Below are 18,718 nucleotides of genomic sequence, written 5' to 3' on the forward strand. Positions count from 1 at the left end.
GCTGTAGCCCCCAATCTGCTAGGTTTCCCCCGGGGGTGCAGAATGGCCACTAGAAACCATGGATTTTTTGCTTTTATTAGTGTAGGGTCTCCCCAAAATGGGCATGACAATACCCCACCCCAAGAAAAATTCCAGTCTTTCTGCCCCCCCCCCCCCCCCCGGGAGGGCAGATGATGGCAGTGGCCCCTGATCTGCCCCCTGGGGGGGCAGAAAGCCAACTAGGCGCCAGCGAGTATGCACGCTTTTTTATGCGTGGGGGTGGGGGCTGCCCAAAATGGTCATACCAATGCCCCCACCCCCACAAAAAATAGCCACAGTCTTTCTGCCCCTTTAGGGGCATATCAGGATGAAACCCCCTTCCCCGATTCCCCCCCAGGGCGGCAGAAAGCCCACTGTAAAAAATTTTAAACTAGACACCAAGGGGAATCCTGGATGGGGTGACTTCACTGGCTCTCACCAGGTTCTGTTACCCAGAATCCATTGCAAACCTGAAAATGTGTCCAAAATAACACATTTTCCTCACATTTCTGTGGTGGAAAGTTCTGGAATCTGCGTGGGTCCACAAAATTCCACCCACCCTGCGTTCCCCAAAGTCTTCAGAGAAAAATGGTACCTCACTTGCATGGGTAGGCCTAGTGCCCGCGTCAGGCAAGGGCCCAAAACCTATTGAGGAGACATCAAAATTATCTATCACAAAACAACCTGGGAACCTACCAAACCCACACATTTCTGAAAACTAGACACCCGGGGGATTCCAGGGAGGTATGGCTTGCGTGGATCCCCCAACGTTTCCTTACCCAGAATGCCCTGCAAACCTCAAATTTAGCTGAAAAAAATCACCTTTTTCACACATTTTTGTGTGGGAAAGTTGTGGCATCACCGGGCTGACACAAATTTCCTACCACCCAGCGTTCCCCCGGGTCTCCCGATAAAAACAGTGCCTCACTCGTGTGGGAGGCCTAAGTACCCGCGATAGGCAAATTTGAGGTTTGCAGGGCATTCCTGTCGCTGGCACTAGGCCGACCCACACAAGTGAGGTACCATTTTTCTCGGAAGACTTTGGGGAACGCAGGGTGGGTGGAAATTTGTGGATCCACGCAGATTCCAGAACTTTCCACCAGAGAAATGTGGAGAAAATGTGGTTTTTTTTGGCAATTTTTTAGGTTTACAAGGGATTCTGGGTAACAGAACCTGGTGGGAGGCAGTCAAGTCACCCCATCCTGGATTCCCCTGGGTGTCTAGTTTTCAAAAATGTCTAGGTTTGCTAGGTTTCCCTAGGTGACGGCAGAGCTATGGTTCAAAAACTACAGCTAGGCACTTTGCAAAAAAAGGGTCATTTTTCGCTGTGAAATTGAGGTGTGTTCACGTTACGTTTTGCGCCATTTCCTGTCGCGGGCACTAGGCCGACCCACACAAGTGAGGTACCATTTTTCTTGGAAGACTTTGGGGTACGCGTGGTGGGTGGAAATTTGTGGATCCACGCAGATTCCAGAACTTTCCACCAGAGAAATGTGGGAAAAATGCGTTTTTTTTGGCAATTCTTTAGGTTTGCAAGGGACTCTGGGTAACAGAACCGGGTGGGAGGCAGTCAAGTCACCCCATCCTGGATTCTCCTGGGTGTCTAGTTTTCAAAAATGTATAGGTTTGCTAGGTTTCCCTAGGTGCCGGCACAGCTATGGTTCAAAAACTACTGCTAGTAACTTTGCCAAAAAAGGGTCATTTTTCGCTACGAAATTGAGGTGTGTCCACCTTACGTTTTGCGCCGTTTCCTGTCGCGGGCACTAGGCTGACCCACCCAAGTGAGGTACTATTTTTCTCGGAAGACTTTGGGGAAAACGGGGTGGGTGGAAATTTGTGGATCCACGCAGATTCCAGAACGTTCCACCAGAGAAATGTGGGGAAAAGGTGTTTTTTTTGGCAATTTTTTAGGTTTGCAAGGGATTCTGGGTAACAGAACCTGGTGGGAGGCAGTCAAGTCACCCCATCCTGGATTCCCCTGGGTGTCTAGTTTTGCTAGGTTTCCCTAGGTGCCGGCAGAGCTAGGGTTAAAAAACTACAGCTAGGCACTTTGCTAAAAAAGGGTAATTTTGCATTGTGAAAATGTGGTGTGTTCACGTTGGGTTTTGAGCCATTTCCTGTCGTGGGCACTATGCCTACCCCTACAAGTGAGGTACCATTTTTATCGGGAGACTTAGGGTAATTCAGATTTGTAAAGGAACTGTTATTACCTATTGACTTTCGATGCATTTCTGCCTTCCAAATGAAAGACATTGTGTAAAAAAGAAGTCATTCTAAAAAATGACTGGTAATTCTCATGCTAGTATGAGTATCCCAATTTCGGAAATGTGCAAATATCTACTGTTTCTAAACTCTATATTTTGTTCCCATTTCAGAAATACATAGGTGTCTTTCATACCGATTTTTCCATGTACACATTTTTACAGAATAATTACTATATACCCGGTACATAATAAAAAACCATTGCAAGTTGCTGCTCAGTTTTTGGCTCTGGGTTCGTCGGGTTTTTGGTGAACCTACAAGTCCTATATATCCCCACAACCAGTAATGTCCAGAGGATGTAACGGTATATTGATTTCAAAGAGCTGTCAAAATTAGAAGAAGTTACAGGTGAAAACGTTGACACAAAAGGCGCTTTTTTTTCAACACATTTTCAATTGATCCTATATTTAACTGTTAATTTCTATAAAGAAACCTTGATGGATCTACACAAATTACCCCTTGCTGAATTCAGAATTTTGAAAGCACAAAAAATAGCAAAAATAGGCTATGTCCCAGAAAAATGCCAAAACTGTGTAAAGAATTTTGGGTTTCTGACAAAAGTCTGGTATCCCCTAAAAGCTGGGAAAATGGTGATTTCAGCCCCACAAACCCTTTTTTGATAACATTTGCAGGGAAAAACCCAGATGCTTTCATTTGCAGCCAGTTTTTCCCATTTTGCCAAAAAAAAAAAAACTAAATTTTGCTGGATTTTGGCTCATTTCTGTGACCCCTCCAGGGGATTCCACAAACCCTGAGTACCTTCAGAATCCCCATGATGTTGGAAGAAAAGGACGCAAATTTGGCGTGGATACCTTATGTGGTCAAAAAGTTACAGGGGCCTCAGCGCGCACTACCCCAAATAGCCAAAAAAGGGCGTGGCACAGGAGGGGGAAAAGGCCTGGCAGTGAAGGGGTTAAAGGCATCCCATACTATATTCCCTTCTGCTGAGCCCTTGTTGACACTAAATTAGCTCTCGTATTTTTCCCTTAAATCTCCCAGTAACTTCTCATCTAAAATAATCGCCCTATCTAGAGTCCACCTTCTATTCTCCTCTTTTTGAGAATACCTAAGTGATAGTACCACAGCGGAATGATCAGACACTTTTGCTGGAATATGGGTCACCTCTAACACCTCTCCACATAACTCCTGATCTAATGAGAAATAGTCTATGCAGGAGTGGTGCCTATACTTTTTACTATAAAAAGTGAATTCTCTCATACCCTTTTTCTTAATACTCCATAAGTCAACTAAATTAAATTCTTTCATAATGCTTGTCAATCTGGAAAAAGGTTTCGGCAGGTTTGTATATTTTACTTTCGAGGTCCTATCCAATCCTTTATTTAGAACTAAATTGAAATAGGGACTGTTGTCTCCAATAGGCAGGTCTCCAATTTTTCAAGGGAATCTGGGTTATCATTATTCGCCCCATAGTATACAGCACACACCAGGGGCCTGCCTTGGACTAAAAGAGTTGCCACCGGCCACCTACCCGAAAGATCTGATTCATAGTTAACTAATCTTATTTCATGATTACTCTTAATAATTATAGCAACTCCCCTGGTATTCCCTCTCTGGTCCGAGCATATAACCTCCTGCACCCATCTAAGTTTTTCAAAACACTGCTTACACTCAGTTCTTTCCAGATGAGTCTCTTGTAATAATATTATTTGAGCCTCACTGTCCTTTAAAAATTCAATGACCCGTGACACTTTCTTTCTAGATCTTAGCCCATTCACATTCCAAGTTAATAAATTAACTAGTTTTACCTTATCTATGCTCATTCTATTTAATCAAATCGTCTAATATAAATCTTGAGTCGCCCCACTTGTCTTATTTCGCCCAACTGGTTCCCCCAAACAAAATCAAGAGCTAGTTTAATGAGAACAATTTTTTAAATATTTTTCTCCCACTGCACCCCACTCCCAGTGCCCCTCTTCTCCCCTCCCCCCGCAGGAAACCCCCTTTCTACCTCTTGGGCGGTACAGTCCGCCCTTCGTGAGTCCCTGTCCCGAAAAGAGAGAGAGGAGGGAGACAGACAAAAGAAAAAAAAAAAAGGAGGAACAGACTGTCTACATCGCCATAGCATTTTTGCAGAACCCCCAGCGGGTAATAACTCATCTATCTATTTGCAGTATGAAAGCATCCACTTCCTCTGGCTCACTGATACTATACATTGTATTCCGCCACATTATTTTCAACATGGCTGGAAATTTTAGGTGGACCTGAGCACCCTTCCTTCGTAACTCGTTCATTTTTGTCCCTAGTTCCCACTGCCTCTGGGCCGTCCTCTTGCCTAGGTCTGATCTTATCTGATATGAGAAACCCTCATGTTTTAAGGAGTCCTCCTTCAATGCCCGTCCTAATACCAGCTCTTTCACAGTGAAATTCAAGAAGCTAGTCAGAATCTTTCTCGGAGTTTTCCTGTCCAGATTTAATCTAAAGGGATCTCTATGGGCCCACTAAATCTCCTCCCAATCAATATCTGACCTGTCTGTCACGATTTCCCTCAAAAGACCACATACGAAAGTCTTGACGTCTCCCTTCTCGCCCCTTTCGGGATTTTGAGGAACCTCAAATTATTACGACGAGATTGTGTTTCCAGTCTTTCTATGTCCTCTTGCAACACTCTTTTCTGTTTCTTTAATAATTCTATGTCTTTGGAATTTTCTGAGACTGCTACTGGCAATGTTTTAACTTCCTCTTCCAGGATACTGGTACGTTGCGCAATGTCATCACGTTTTTCCTCTAGTACTTCACACTTATCATGGATCCCCTTTTGATTAGACTCAGATATTTCAAATTTCTCGAAAATACTTTGCCTTAAGTTCAAAAGCAACTTTTCCATAGAATGTTTGACCCCCCCCCCACCCCCCCACCCCCCCCCCCCACCTATAAGACCAATTAGGCTCTCATCACTATTCTCCCCATGTTTAGAACTTTCCATCTCTCCGATTTTTCTGGTACATTGCGAGGGTTCTAGACTCACATGTGGAGAGATAGAGGGGCTAATGTTAAGGCTAGTACTGAGTCTGGGGCAAACACTGGGGCCAGGTCTTGGACCTGAACTGGGGGTAGCTAGCGCCCTGTCGTTTTCAACCTGTTGCCTGTCCTCGCTAAGGGGTACTCCGGCTAATACAGTAAATCTGTTCTCCACGGGAAGAGGGGCTGTTTGCATCTTCATCTGCATCGTAGGCTTTTTTCCCTCTGTTTGTGAATATTCAACGTGTTCCATTATTTTAAAGTAAGACCTTAGGGAGGGGGAAGGTTTGACAGGAACTTGCACTTCCTTTTGACCACAACGCCGAGGTTTTCCCCCACCTTTTAAAGCTTTTTCTTTATGGAGACTGCAATAACTTCCCAGGATGCCTGCTCCCTATTCTCCTCTCCTTTTCCCCCTTTGCCTCTCTTTCTAGCGTCTAGAAGCGATCTCAACTGGTATCAGCTCCTCACTCGTGTCTCAAATTCAGTTGATACGTTCTCAGAAACCATCTGCACTGGACACAGCTCACCTAAAGATTTTAATAAGGTGGGGTTATTCTCATCGCCTTTACCCCTACCTCCAGCCCCGCTAACTGCACCGTTTTTACTCTCACCCCTCAAGTCATGGCCCGATTCTGTAACATAAGAGGGAGACTCTTCCATCGACCTCGGTGTCTTCCGAGACTCCCCCTGTACCTGTAAACTCTTCGTCTTCTCTTTCTTACTCGCAAAGACCTGCCACCCTTTGGAGTTTACTTGCGTGCTTTGGAGCATGTATATGAGCTTAGCTCCGTTGCCGCTGCCGTTCTCCGCTGTGCTCCCGGCGTCTCTCTCCTGCGTCGGCTCACGTCCTGACTTTCCTGATCTTCCTCTGTCGACCCGGAAGCCGACTGCCACAATCACCGCCCTAGTTTTCCACAAAAACCCTGCTGCTCGCTGCCAGACCCCATATCTTGTTTCCACCATTGGACCCATGCGTGCTGGAGCTCAGGTATGTATTAGTTAAAAAAGTGTCCTTTTTCCAATATTTCGCTGTGTCTACCAACAATTGCACATCATTCTATATCATCCATTCCTCGCCCCTCCCGTCTCCTCTCCTCACTCGGTCCGGGGAGCTCCCGCGACCGGCGTTAGTCCGCCGCCATGTTTCCCGAACTCCTCCCCCCAATTCGAAAGCCCTGTAGTCTGATCTGATCATTTTATCCTCCCTTTCAGGATTGTGAACCCCAGTAAGGCTGCCTGTAATCAGGGAAAGCGTTCTGCACCCATAATGGTCCATAAATGGGCTGCGTTGAGCCATGACACCTTTGGGGATAAGCTGGCTTCAAGCATTCTAGATTTAGGGACCAAAGTCCAAATTGCTGAGAACCAAGTCTCTCTATGGATTAAGGAGGCAGTGGACTCTATAATACCTCTGATACCCTGTAAAAGTACCCGTAATACCCCATCTGTGAAATGGTTCTCAGAGGAATTGGCACTACTGATTGTAAGCGTCTTGAACGCCAGTGGAGGTGGATCTAAATGAAAATAGGTTGAAATACTTAGCTGCACTCAAGTCGTATCATCAACAAATCAGGAGAGTATGTAGGGAGTTCTATACTGAGCAAATTGAAGCAGCAAGAATTTTTTTAACATAGTGAAACAACGGTCTTCTTTAGAACGTGTGACAGCCACAATGCCTGCCTCTACTGATCATTGTAATAAGGTTGCAGATTTCTTCATGGGTAAGATAGATAAAATATACGCCACCTTCCCTGAAAGCAGTAGGAATTATATCTCGGTTCCAGTTATAGATGATTCTAGAATTGAGGATAGGTTTGTTTTTTCCCCTCCTGAAGTAACGGATGTCCTAAAACTTATGTGTTAGAAGGCGACCTCAGGGGGGCCCGGAGGGGGCCCTGACTGTCCTGAGACCCACCCTCAAGGTATCGTAGCCGGGCACTGGCGGGAGATTCCGCAGGGGAGGAATCTCGTACCTAGGATCGTACACTTGGCACCACACGACAAAGAGACACCACACCGAGGGTTCTTAGGATTCAAGCTTTATCAAATCGAAGTGGTAGGATCTTTATGATCAGCAAGGCAGATATTTACAAGCAGAGCGTGGGCTCACAGAGTCTTGGCGGGGGTAGGAGGTAGCGGGACAGTCTTTGGGGGGATCGGATCAAATGCAGGAGCGTACCCGGCGCACAGCTCACAATCCTCGAGCTGGGGGATACGCTTGTCGTCGTGGGGTCCGGCGGGACCAAAGAGAGTCAGGGGGAGCCGCGAGTCACTCAGCAGGCTCAAGCACCAGTTCGGAGGTCTTACGATCTTCAGGGAGCCGCGAGTCACTCAGCAGGCTCAAGCACCAGTTCGGAGGTCTTACGATCTTCAGGGAGCCGCGAGTCACTCAGCAGGGCTCAAGCACAAGTTCGGAGGTCTTACGATCTTCAGGGAGCCGCGAGTCACTCAGCAGGGCTCAAGCATAGGTTCGGAGGTCTTACGTTCTTCGGGGAGCCGCGAGTCACTCAGCAGGGCTCAGATGTTCCAAGGCGAATCTGCCGAACAGTCCCAGAGCACCCCTTGTTATAGGTCGACCCCTCTTTGATGTCCGGAGTCTGTGCAGGCAGGGGTCTTGTCACCTGGGGGTCGCTTGTCGAGGTTTCCTGCTATTGTCTTTTGATCCTTTCAGGGCCGGGTCGGGAGGAGTCCCAGACACCCAGCAGGCGTGGAGCCAGCCCTCAGGGAGGCCGGAGGGCCGATCGAAACCCATCGTCCCAGGGGGGTTCAGAGGTGCGAGTATGGAAAAATGTGGAGGCAGGCCCAGGACATGTGAGGGAAGTCGGCATTCAGGGCGTTGCACTTGGGGCAGTTTGCTGGCATGGAAGGGTCAAATTTGGCTAGTTGGGCAGGAGTCACATAAATTCTTTGAATGAATTTAAAATAGGGTAACTTGTGTCTATGATTAGGGGATACCATGTGGGTTTGCTCCAAGCAGTAGGCCCATTCTTTGTCAGTCAGAGGACACCCAAGATCGGTCTCCCAATGCTGCCGGGCCCCGCTGTCTTGCCCCGCCCGGAGCACCTTGCACGCCTTATATAGTTTTGTGACCAAATGCGACCTTGTGTTATGAGGAGGGTGAGCGGGGGAGGGGGGAGGGGGGGGGGGGGGGGGGGGTGGGAGTCTTCATAAGGGGCAGGGTAAGTGGAGAATGTAGTGCGGAGCATCCCGTGAAGTCGAGCCACATTAAGAGAATCCATGCCGGTGAGCCCAGGGATTTGTGTTAAATCGGACAGTTTACGCGCCCGATCATCCGGGAATAGAGATCCGAAGGTGTCAAGCCCCAGCTTAGTGAAAGTTACAAGCACCCCTTTATCTATAGTTAAAGGTAAGAAGGGATTATTGGCAAGTGGGAGTGCGGGCGAGTAGAGGGGACCAGACTCTTACAACAGAGTAAATTTGCGCTAAGCCCAGCACGTAGCGGCCAGAGGTTGAATGCCATGTGCATCAAGGGGGACTCCCTTTGGGAGTAGGGACACCAAGGGAGTCGGAGCAGCCATCTCCTTGTCCGTTTTTGTGTATGGTATTCTGGCATCAGGATGAAACCAGTGGTGAGTAAATTGTGCCTGCGCCACCAGAAAGTACAGTTGAGGGTCCGGGACTGCGAATCTTCCCCGGGCATATGGGAGGGTAAGGGTATCCCAAACTACCCGATGTCTACGGCCCGCCCACACCAGACGGATAAGGAGACCACGTAGGTGGGTAAAAAACGTGTTGGTGAGTGGGATGGGTATAGTGCGGAAATAATAAAGGAAACTGGGTAATACTTTCATTTTAATAAGGGCGATACGGCCGACCATAGAGAGAGGCAGTTGTATCCACCTATCTATTTGCAAGGTAAGTTGGTCAATAGCAGGTCCATAATTCAGCTGTATGACCTGGCCCTTATCTCTGTGCAGTTGCACTCCTAGATATTTGGTAGTCTCCAGGTCTACTAACAGGGGATACTCTGCCTCGTCGTCTGCTGCCGCGTCCGTGATGGGGGAACAGCACAGACTTTCCCCTGTTGATCTTAAGACCTGAAACGGAACCAAAGCGTTCAATTTTGTCAATTAGTGGTTGGTGATTGATTTGCGGGTGTCGTATGAAAAGCAAGATGTCGTGTGCATACAGGGATATCAAGAGTGGGCTGGCAGGAAATTGTAGGCTACGGAACAAGTGTTTTTCCTGGAGGTGACGGACCAGAGGGTCCATTGCGATAATGAACAGGAGCAGGGACAATGGGCAACCCTGACTGGTGCCACGGGTGATGGGGATGGGAGGGGATAAAGACCTGTTAACACGCAAGCGGGCTGTAGGGGAAGAATACAGCAGGGCAATTAAAGCTATGAAATTGAAAGGGAGGCCAAGTTTACGAAGCGATGCCATAAGGAAAGGCCATTCGAGGGACTCAAAGGCCTTTTCTGTATCTAGCAACGCAACTGCAGCTGGCGTGGTGGGCTCAATACGGTTAATGACAGAGAAAACCGTGCATAGATTGAGAGCGGTAGATCGATGCGGTATAAACCCCGACTGCACCGGAGAGAGGATTTGATCCATCAATAAAGAAAGCCTCGAGGAGAGCGTTTTGGCCAGAATCTGGTTATCAAAATTGATGAGGGATATCGGGCGATAGGACGAGCATTGTGCAGGGTCCTTGCCCGGTTTAAGTAACAGGGAGATGCCTGCCTTGCGCATGGTATGGGGGAGCATGCCCGACTCAACGCCTCAGCAAACACCTCCAAGAGTTGGGGCGCCTAGCTCTCCTTATACACTTTATAGAACACTCCAGTGAGGCTGTCGAGGCCCAGTGCATTGGAGCCCGAGAGTTCGTCGATAGCCAGCGAGATTATCAACCGTGAAGGGGTGTGCCAGAAAGTCAGCTTGGCCCTTGGTCAGCCAGACCATGGGCACTTCCTCCAGATATAACAGGTGCTGCGAAAAGTTATCAGGCAATGTGGTGGAGTAGAAAGAGCGATAGTAGGCCACGAGCTCCGCCAAATGTCAGAGTCAGACAGCAGTGGTCCCGTCCCCACAGACAATGGACGTAATATGCCCAGCCCCTTTTGGGGGGCTTACCAGACGGGCCAGAGTCCTTCCGGGGCGCTCACCCTCGCCATAACGCCTCGCCAAGTGGTATTGGCCAAGTAGATTTGCCTCTCTGTCCGCGTGGTCGTTAAAGTCCAGTAGTAGCGCATTACGCTTAGCTTGCACTGTCGGGTCAGGGGAGGACTCGTCCAGAAGGGCCAATTCAGCCTCCACCGTGGCAAGGCTGCCACGGATCGACCGCAACACCCTGGCCTGCTTGGAGATAATAACTCCCCATATGAATGCCTTAAAGGCATCCCAGAGGGTGGAGTAATGCATCACCGATCCGGTGTTCAGGGCGAAGTACTCCTTAATGGCCTCCTGGACCTCAGCACGAAATACCTCATCGAGAAGGACCGAGGCCGGGAAAGACAACTGTCGCTCCCAACCCGCCAAATGTGGGATCATCAGGCGTAATATAAGGGGGGAGTGATCGGCTAGAGTGCAAGGTAGTACGTCTACCCCCGCAACCCACCGGCTACCCGCCGCTGTGCAAAAACGTAGTCAATACGTGTGTGCGTTGAGTGGGGTGCCGAGTAAAAGGTATAGCCAGGGGCCAATGCGTAATGCCGTCGCCAAGTATCCCTGCGGTCCAATGTACTAATCAGGTCGTTAAGTACCATAAGAGAGTGAACCTTCGGCGTGGCTTGTGGGTTGGAGGAGTCGAGAGCATGATTTAGCCAAATGTTAAGATCCCCACCCAGGAAGAGGACGTTGCAATCGTGCCGATTGAGAAGGGCATGCAAATTTGTAAAGAAGTCCGGGTCGTCAGTGTTCGGGGCATAAACATTCAAAAGTATTACCGTTTGACCCAGCAGTGTACCTTTAACTAACAGATAGCGCCTGTTAGGGTCTTCCGCCTTATGCTGTAGGGTGAAAAGAAGGGAGCTGGTATCAACGTGCAGACCCCCCGTGAGTAAGTACTTAAGCTGGAAAAAACCTATTGGGACCCCGGGAGGAGGCAAAGGGAGGGGAGCCTTGGGGTGGTAGATGGGTCTCCTGTAAGAAGGCTATCTTTCCTTCATGACGTTTCAAGTATGTGAGTACTAGTTTGCATTTTCTCGGGTTATTGAGCCCCCTAACATTCCATGTGAGCAGACGAACATTTACTGATGGAGCTACAGCCATGGCTTAGAGAGAGGTAGGCGGAGCATGAGTAACAACAACCATGCTATGGCGAGAGGAGTGTGGAATCCACTGAAGAGCATTATCAACTGAGGAACACAGTGAACCAATACACAAACACACCAAAAAAACTCAAAACCCACCACCCCCTGGTTCCCACCCACCACCCACACCTGAGCCCAAAGGGGGGGAGGCAACGCCTTGGACAGCTGATGCCCACATCACTGAAAAAAACAAAGGATATTAAAACACCAATTTCAGGAAGGACAGCAGCAACGGCCCCCATACTGGAATCTCGAACAATTGACTGAGTCCACCAGTAAGCGAGCGTGCATTCGAGTAACAGGGGTAACACACCACTCTACTTCAAAATAGTCATAGCATGGCCTGACAAAGGGAAACAACTAAGTCAATGGGAATATGAAACGTCCATGCGAAAGAGTAGAAGAATGGTTAAGATAGGGCAAAGTTACCAAAGGCCTCTGGCCGGGCCGGGAGCATGAACCATTATCACCAGCAGCAAAGTCTCAGTCCGACATGAAGAGTTCAGCACGGGGGGGCCAGGTTATTGTCTGGAGAGGAGTGCCGGGAGCATTGGGCAGGACTGCGACGGGACTCGGCCACATATTGTTTGCAGAAGGCCAAGACGTCCGGGGCATTTTCAAAGAAATGAGGCTTGCCATCCACCAACACCCTGAGCCATGCAGGATAGAGCATTGCAGACTTCAAATCCAGGGCGCGGAGTTGTCGTTTTGCCTCCGTGAACTTAAGTCGGACCTCCTGGACAACCAGAGTATGGTCGGGATAAAATGAGAGGACTGAACCCTGATGGGTGACCGGGGCGGCTTCCCTCGTCGGGCGGAGGATGTTATCCCTGTCCCTTTAATTCAGGAGACGCGCCACGATGAGTCGCGGTGGGTGTCCTGGCGGCGGGCGCGGGTCCAGGGACCGATGTGCCCTCTCCACGACGAACGTGGTGGAGAAGTGCTCAGCACCAAAAAGGTCTTTTAGCAGCCACTCGAGAAAAGTTTCTGGCCGGCTCATGTTGGTGGTCTCCGAAAGTCCCGCTATGCGTACGTTATTTTTCCGGGACCGGGCCTCCAAATCTTCATTTTTTATGGCGACAGATTTCAAGAGGTGTTCTACGCCCTCCAGTCTACGTGCCATGTCCCTGTTGTGGTCTTCCTGGTCCGATAGTCGGTGCTCGGCTTCTCCAAGCAGTGTGTGGTGGCCGTCGATGCGTTCCTACAGTCTGTCCATCATGGAGGTCAGGGTGTCCAGCCGGTCATCAAGGCCGCGGAGCACTGCCAATATGGCAGACATCCTCTCCCCAGTCGATTGGCGGTCCATCGCGCCCAAGGTGCTCTCACGATCCAGCGAGTGGGAAGTACGGCCCGAGTCGGCTGGTTTATCAAAGGCCAGTTTTCGCTGTTTAGGGTGCCCACGCCCCATTGCCTCCTCTGGTAGGGGCCCCTGCAGTGGATATGGCGGCGCGCCTGCCAATGCGTGGCGCTCAGTGCAGCGGTATATTGTTAGTTGTAGTCCTGGTGCTGTGCAGCGGGTGGAGCCTCAGAGGGGGAGCAGGAAGGAGACAGCCGTGGCACCCCCCAGCTGGAGTCTCGGCACGGCGGGTGGAAGTCCGGTGTAGTGAAGAGGCCTCCGGGGCAGGCCCAAGCCACCGTCCCCACTCACCGGGTGCACACTGGTGCCGGGTGGTACGCCTTCGCTGGCCCCTGAAGCCGGTGCGGAGGGCTGAGCTAGGCCACCCTCGTTCAGTTAAGGTCGCTGGGTTCAAGGAGTAGAAGATGCCGCGGGCTCAGTTGACGATGCTGGCGATCGGGTTTCCAGCGAGGAGCAGGCCGCGCCGCCCTCACTCCCGAGGGGCGAAGAAATGCGATCAGCCTTACTGCGCCCTCGCACGCTTTAGCGCCAGACACATGCTCCGCAGGTTCACAGGGCGCCTGATGACATTTGTTGCGGCAGACGGTGGACTCAACACATTGTTAAACACCTCTCGTAGGCATTGGCAGCCGGAGCTTCAGCGCCGTGCCACCATGTTGGTCGACGGCTTGGTCACGCCCCCCGCCGACGACACGCAGTTATAGTTACCCTGGAGCAAAAGGAGGCAGGAACGGCAACTGATTTTAAGGTCTGGTCGGGTGAGCTTGCTAACTGGATGAAGCTCAGCTGCCTGCAGCTGAATGCAGGAAAGACGGAGGTGATGGTAGTTGGCAAGCAGCCCTCTCTATGGTCACATTTGTGGTGGCCGGATGAGCTGGGACCTACTCCGACCCCTAAGGCCAAGGATCTGGGAGTATGGTTCGATGACACCCTCTCCTATTCAGAGCAGATATCAGCTGTGGCTGGAGCCTCCTTGGCATTCTTAAAATGCTGTGAAAAATCCTGGACTTACTCCCACTAGATGCCAAACGAACCATTGTACAGGCCCTTGTTACGTCCGGTCTAGATTATTGTAACATCTTTACTTAGGGGTGACCACAAGAAATCTGAACATCTTGCAGAAGGTTCAGAATGCTGAAGCTCAGCTAATTCTGAATATCCCTAGGTGGGCTTCGGTGGGGGATTCCTTGAGGGAATTACATTGGCTCCCCATACAGGCTAGAGTCACCTTTAAGGCCTTGTGTTTTGGCCACAGGATCCTCAATAGGAAAGGGCCAAGTTTTCTGCACCCCCTTCTCACCGCATTTAGACCTGCTCGTAACCTGAGGTCTTTGGGCACAGCAAAGAGGATTGTGCCTAAGGTGCGGAGGGTACAGGCTGGAGGGAGCTCCTTTGGCTTCCTTGTGGCTAAGGCCTGTAATGACCTACCTGTTGATTTGAGTACATGCCCATCGGAGATTCTGTTTTCCTATAAAAACTTTGCTCTTCGAGCACCCCTCTGGGGGCCGAAAGTAGGCCTTTTACCTGTTCTTCTGGGCCCTTAGGTTAGAGGGAGGGAGGGAGATTCTGGCCAGCTGCCGTGGTGTTGATGGTGTTCTAGCGTGGGGACACTCCGTTGGAGTAACCAGGCGCTCTATAAGCTGAACAATAATAATCATAAACACATTTTCATGGTGAACAAATAAATGTTGTTCACTGTCAACACAAAGCTAGACCTATTGGCTTTGTCATTACCTTAACGAACCAGGACAGTTTTTCAGAGAGGATATTTATTGCAACAGTAAGATTCAGTTTGTCTGTTAACTGAAATATGTGTTTCTTACCTATTGGCTCTCTGTGTTTTTTTTGGGTTAAGGCATGAAATTTGGGAGCTAAGATTTTATCGACTGATGTATTTGAACAGAGCATGCTCATGGAATTTAACACATCCTATTAAAGTTGCTAAAGCACCCTTGAATGTATGGAAGAAGCAGGTTTTGTGGCATTTTCAACTTGAGTATATTGTATGCATTTGATCTGTATTTAAGAGAAAGAAGCAACACCCTTACTATACAGTGAAGAACTGCGAGGCTGATAGATCGTAGCAGGCGACCAGGTTTGTGTGGGAGGTCAATAACTGTAAATATCATCCTTCATTTCTGCAACATCATTCCATGCCAAGTCTCTGCAAAAACACATATGCATGGCAGCAAGGCTGGGCTTTATTTATAGCAGCACTCAATTGATAGCTGAAAACAGAAACAATGCAATTATGTGAGGCTGAGTAATACACAAGAGTACCTTTCATAGAGCTCGGCTAATATTGAACAAAATGAGAACTACCAAATCTGTGCCATGCTGCTGCCTAGCTGAAATAAGGTAAGCAGGGGCAGAGGGGGTGACTCTTTTTCACCACATTGTCTCTTTTTTACCCTGAAATGTCATGGACTACGAATAATGAAAGTAGACATGGTCTGTTACGATATTCTAGAATGCCAGGGGAGTGCCACCTTACTGTAAACTAGAGAGAGCAAGAGTCTACAAGATCTAAGAAAAATATTTGGCTCAAATTACAGGGTTAGGACAGAAAGGCATCATACAGCATGTAAGTTCACTCTTGCTCTGTCAGGGCAACAACTGACCAAGCTCTTTGTTCCTCACTCTCACATGTGCAGGGTGCCATTCTGGCTCGTTTCTGAGCCACAAGCACACTAGGATTCGCCCAACTGGTGCTTGTCCGCCTCTGGAAGCCTTGAGGAGCTTGAGAGGTGTTTGGACCACAAAACCCTGCTCAAACGTTTGGGCTTAGCAGAAGTATGTGGGATCTGGGCTTTTTAAAGACTGCATAGTTTCTGCTTAGAAAAGGCGTAGAACAGATTATGTATATCTAATGGTGCTAAAGTACCAGTTGCAATCAGAATAAATGTGGCTATTCTACTAGGTATCAGCCATCACTGGTGCTACCCAGTTACCAACACTACAATCACAATACCATTTAGTGGCACTATAAATACTGCCAATTTTGTAAAATTGATTTCAGAGTTACCTGGTGAATACCCAAGATTTAAATTATTTTGTGTCATAGTGCCAGGAAAGAGCAAAAACAGTGGACAAGACAAGTGTGAGAAAAAGATGCGAGCTTTCAGGGTGACAGCCTTAAATTGAGAGGAAGCCCATCCCGACTGCTTTTCTTAGTGATATAGATGATAGATCTGAAGTGGAGTAGTAGTAAATTTCAGATTGACAGAGGTCAAGCAGTTGCATACGAATAGAGGCTAATTTGGGTTTCAAAACTCATTGATGCATCGTCCTCCCAGATATTAGATGTGGTAGAATAGTCTCCATTTTATAGTCTCTTGATAGGTTGATGAAAGAATTGGTATTAGGTTAACAGAGTTCATGTAATTTACCTGGCCTAATACTTTTTTCTGCTTTTCATGTTAGAAATTGGGTTACTGGTTGACTGGGGTGCTGTAGAAAAAGAGACACTCTTGTGGTTTGGCACCCTATGATGACCTTCAACTACCACCATTTTAACGGACTTTAGTTTGTTATTTTGCCCTAGCCTTGATGTAGGACGGTCCTGCATATGCCTGCTTCTTTTCTGTCCTGAAATCTTGCTGTCTTTCAGTGGGAGCGGTCACGCAGTCGAATAGTCTTGACAAGAATAGAAGGTGTGGGATGTGCATTTGAAAGAGTGAGAGGGAGAGAGAGGTGTGGAATGTACTTTTTTTTTTTTTTTTTTAATTTTATAAAAATTTTATTGTGCAGAGAAAAAGGGTACAAGCACGGGCCTACAACCTCCTGGGCCGGCCGCTAGTATGCAGAAATGATCAAGCAGTTCAAAAACAATGACTGGCCCGCAGGGGCTCCGCTAAATGACAGGAGATCAAGCTGCACATAAAGGAAGTCAGGATACACCCTTTTTACATAACTATCAACCAAAGTAAAGAAAAACAAAAAGCAAGGCGAAAAACATTGAAAGGGCGTCTAACCATAGCAGAGTAACTCCACATAGGACCACCCTAGGGTGGTCAATAAAAGGGGGGTCTGAGAGGGAGGGGGGGGCCACGGGAAAACCAAATCTATACTCAGATGAACAGAGTAAGCAAGGAACCCTCAAGGATCAGGGGGACAAGGCAACCTCAGACGTATCCACCAGGGGGGGAGAACAGATAGTCCCTCGATACACATTCCACTGACCCCAGATTCTTCCCCACGCCCCCGGTTTACCACGAGCCACATACACCGTCTTCTCCCTGAACATGCACCAGTCCATGTTCTCCTTCCATACGGACACGGTGGGAGGCCGTTGGGAACCCCAAAGCTGCGCAATATCTCTCTTTGCGATCATGTTCCCAAGGGCCGCCCACCGAGCCTGGGCCGCATTATAGTCATTGGGCTCCCACACATTCAGAACACATCGGCGCACCTCCGGCAGCAGAGCGACCCCAGTGACTCGTTTCATAATATCATGCACCTGGCGCCAATATTCCGCCACCTCGCGGCACTCCCAGAGGATGTGGAGAAAGGTGGCACTGAGCCCGCAGCCACGCTTACAGAGCCCGTCGTCAGAAAACCCCATTGAGACCAAACGGGGACCCGTCACATAGACACGATGGAGAATCTTAAGCTGGACCAGACGGAGACGGGCCGGGATGGCAACCTCCTTAGGGGATGACAGCGCAGACTGCCAGTCCTCGTCGTCCAACTCCACCCCATCTCCCGTCCATGCCTCCCGAAGACGCACCAAGAGATCAGCTCGATTATTTATTAGTTTTTTATAAATCAGGGAGATAGTACTGTCGGGGACGTGTCCGTCGAGTATACGGTCCTCGAGAGGTGAAGAAACAGGGACCGTGGTCCCCTCCCTAAAGACCGAGAGTAGGGCGTGCCGAACCTGGGCATAGCGGAAGAACTCCCTTTCACTAAGCTCGTACTCACTCTGAAGCGCCGCTAAGGATTTAACCGCGCCTTTAACCCATAGGTCCCCCACTCTGCTAATGCCGATCGTATCCCAGTGCTCAAAGCCTTTCGTTGTCCAGAGGCTTCCCAAGCGCTCAGAGGCGAATAGAGGAGTAGCACACGTTAACCGCTCACTCCAGCCCACAGCTACATTCGCCGCCTTCCACACACGTACCGCAATCCTAGTAGGGCCCGTGAGGGTCCTTCCGGCAGATCGAGAGTAAAGCGCTCTGTTATAGTTACCGCCGGGAAGCAGGAATTTATCCATCTCATATGCCGGGTTCGAGCCAGGAGCGTACGTAGCATGGTTAATGGCAGACAGCTGGGAGGCCCAATAGTACCATCTAATGTCAGGAAGCGCGATGCCCCCGTCATACCAGGGAAGAGTCAGCTTTGCCAAAGCGATACGCGTACGACCGTCCCAAACCAGTTTCCTCTGCAAACTCTCCACTTCCCTAAAGTAGGCCGCCGGAATGATATCGAAGGAGTTCTGGAGAGCGTAAAGAAATCTGGGAAGGGACATTATTTTAAACAGTGCTGCGCGACCAAGTGGAGACAAGGGCAACTTACACCACCGAGCCGTGTCCGCCCTCAAACGCCGGAGGGGAGACAGGAGATTCTGCTCATAGCGGACCGCCGGATCCAACGAAACGTATACCCCCAAGTATTTAAAGCCGGATTGAGATGTTTGGATCGGAATCCGAGGCGGCAAGAGGGGAAGGCCACCGGAGATAGGATACACGCAAGATTTTGACCAGTTAATTATCAAACCCGAATTTCTCCCGAAGGAAGTAAGGACATCAAAAAGCACATTGAGCGACTTCCGCGGCGAGGTGAGGTACAGAAGAATATCATCCGCGTACAACGAGACCCGATCCTC

At 49.2% G+C, this 18,718-nt stretch overlaps 1 protein-coding gene across 2 annotated transcripts in view; it reads right to left on the reverse strand.

Moving 5' to 3' along the window:
• Window positions 1-18,718, reverse strand: part of TCP11L1 (t-complex 11 like 1) — a 343,218-nt gene that overhangs the window by 296,976 nt on the left and 27,524 nt on the right. The window contains exon 1 of one of the 2 annotated variants that reach the window (XM_085648245.1): window positions 14,943-15,122. The exons of the other annotated variant lie outside the window; for it this stretch is intronic. The gene's annotated coding sequence lies outside the window, so the exon portion shown is untranslated. Of the gene's footprint in view, window positions 1-14,942; window positions 15,123-18,718 lie in introns of those variants that run through there. 2 annotated transcript variants of the gene reach the window in all.

This window comes from Triturus cristatus, chromosome 3_2 (genome assembly GCF_964204655.1).
Source record: "Triturus cristatus chromosome 3_2, aTriCri1.1, whole genome shotgun sequence".
NCBI lineage: Eukaryota > Metazoa > Chordata > Amphibia > Caudata > Salamandridae > Triturus > Triturus cristatus.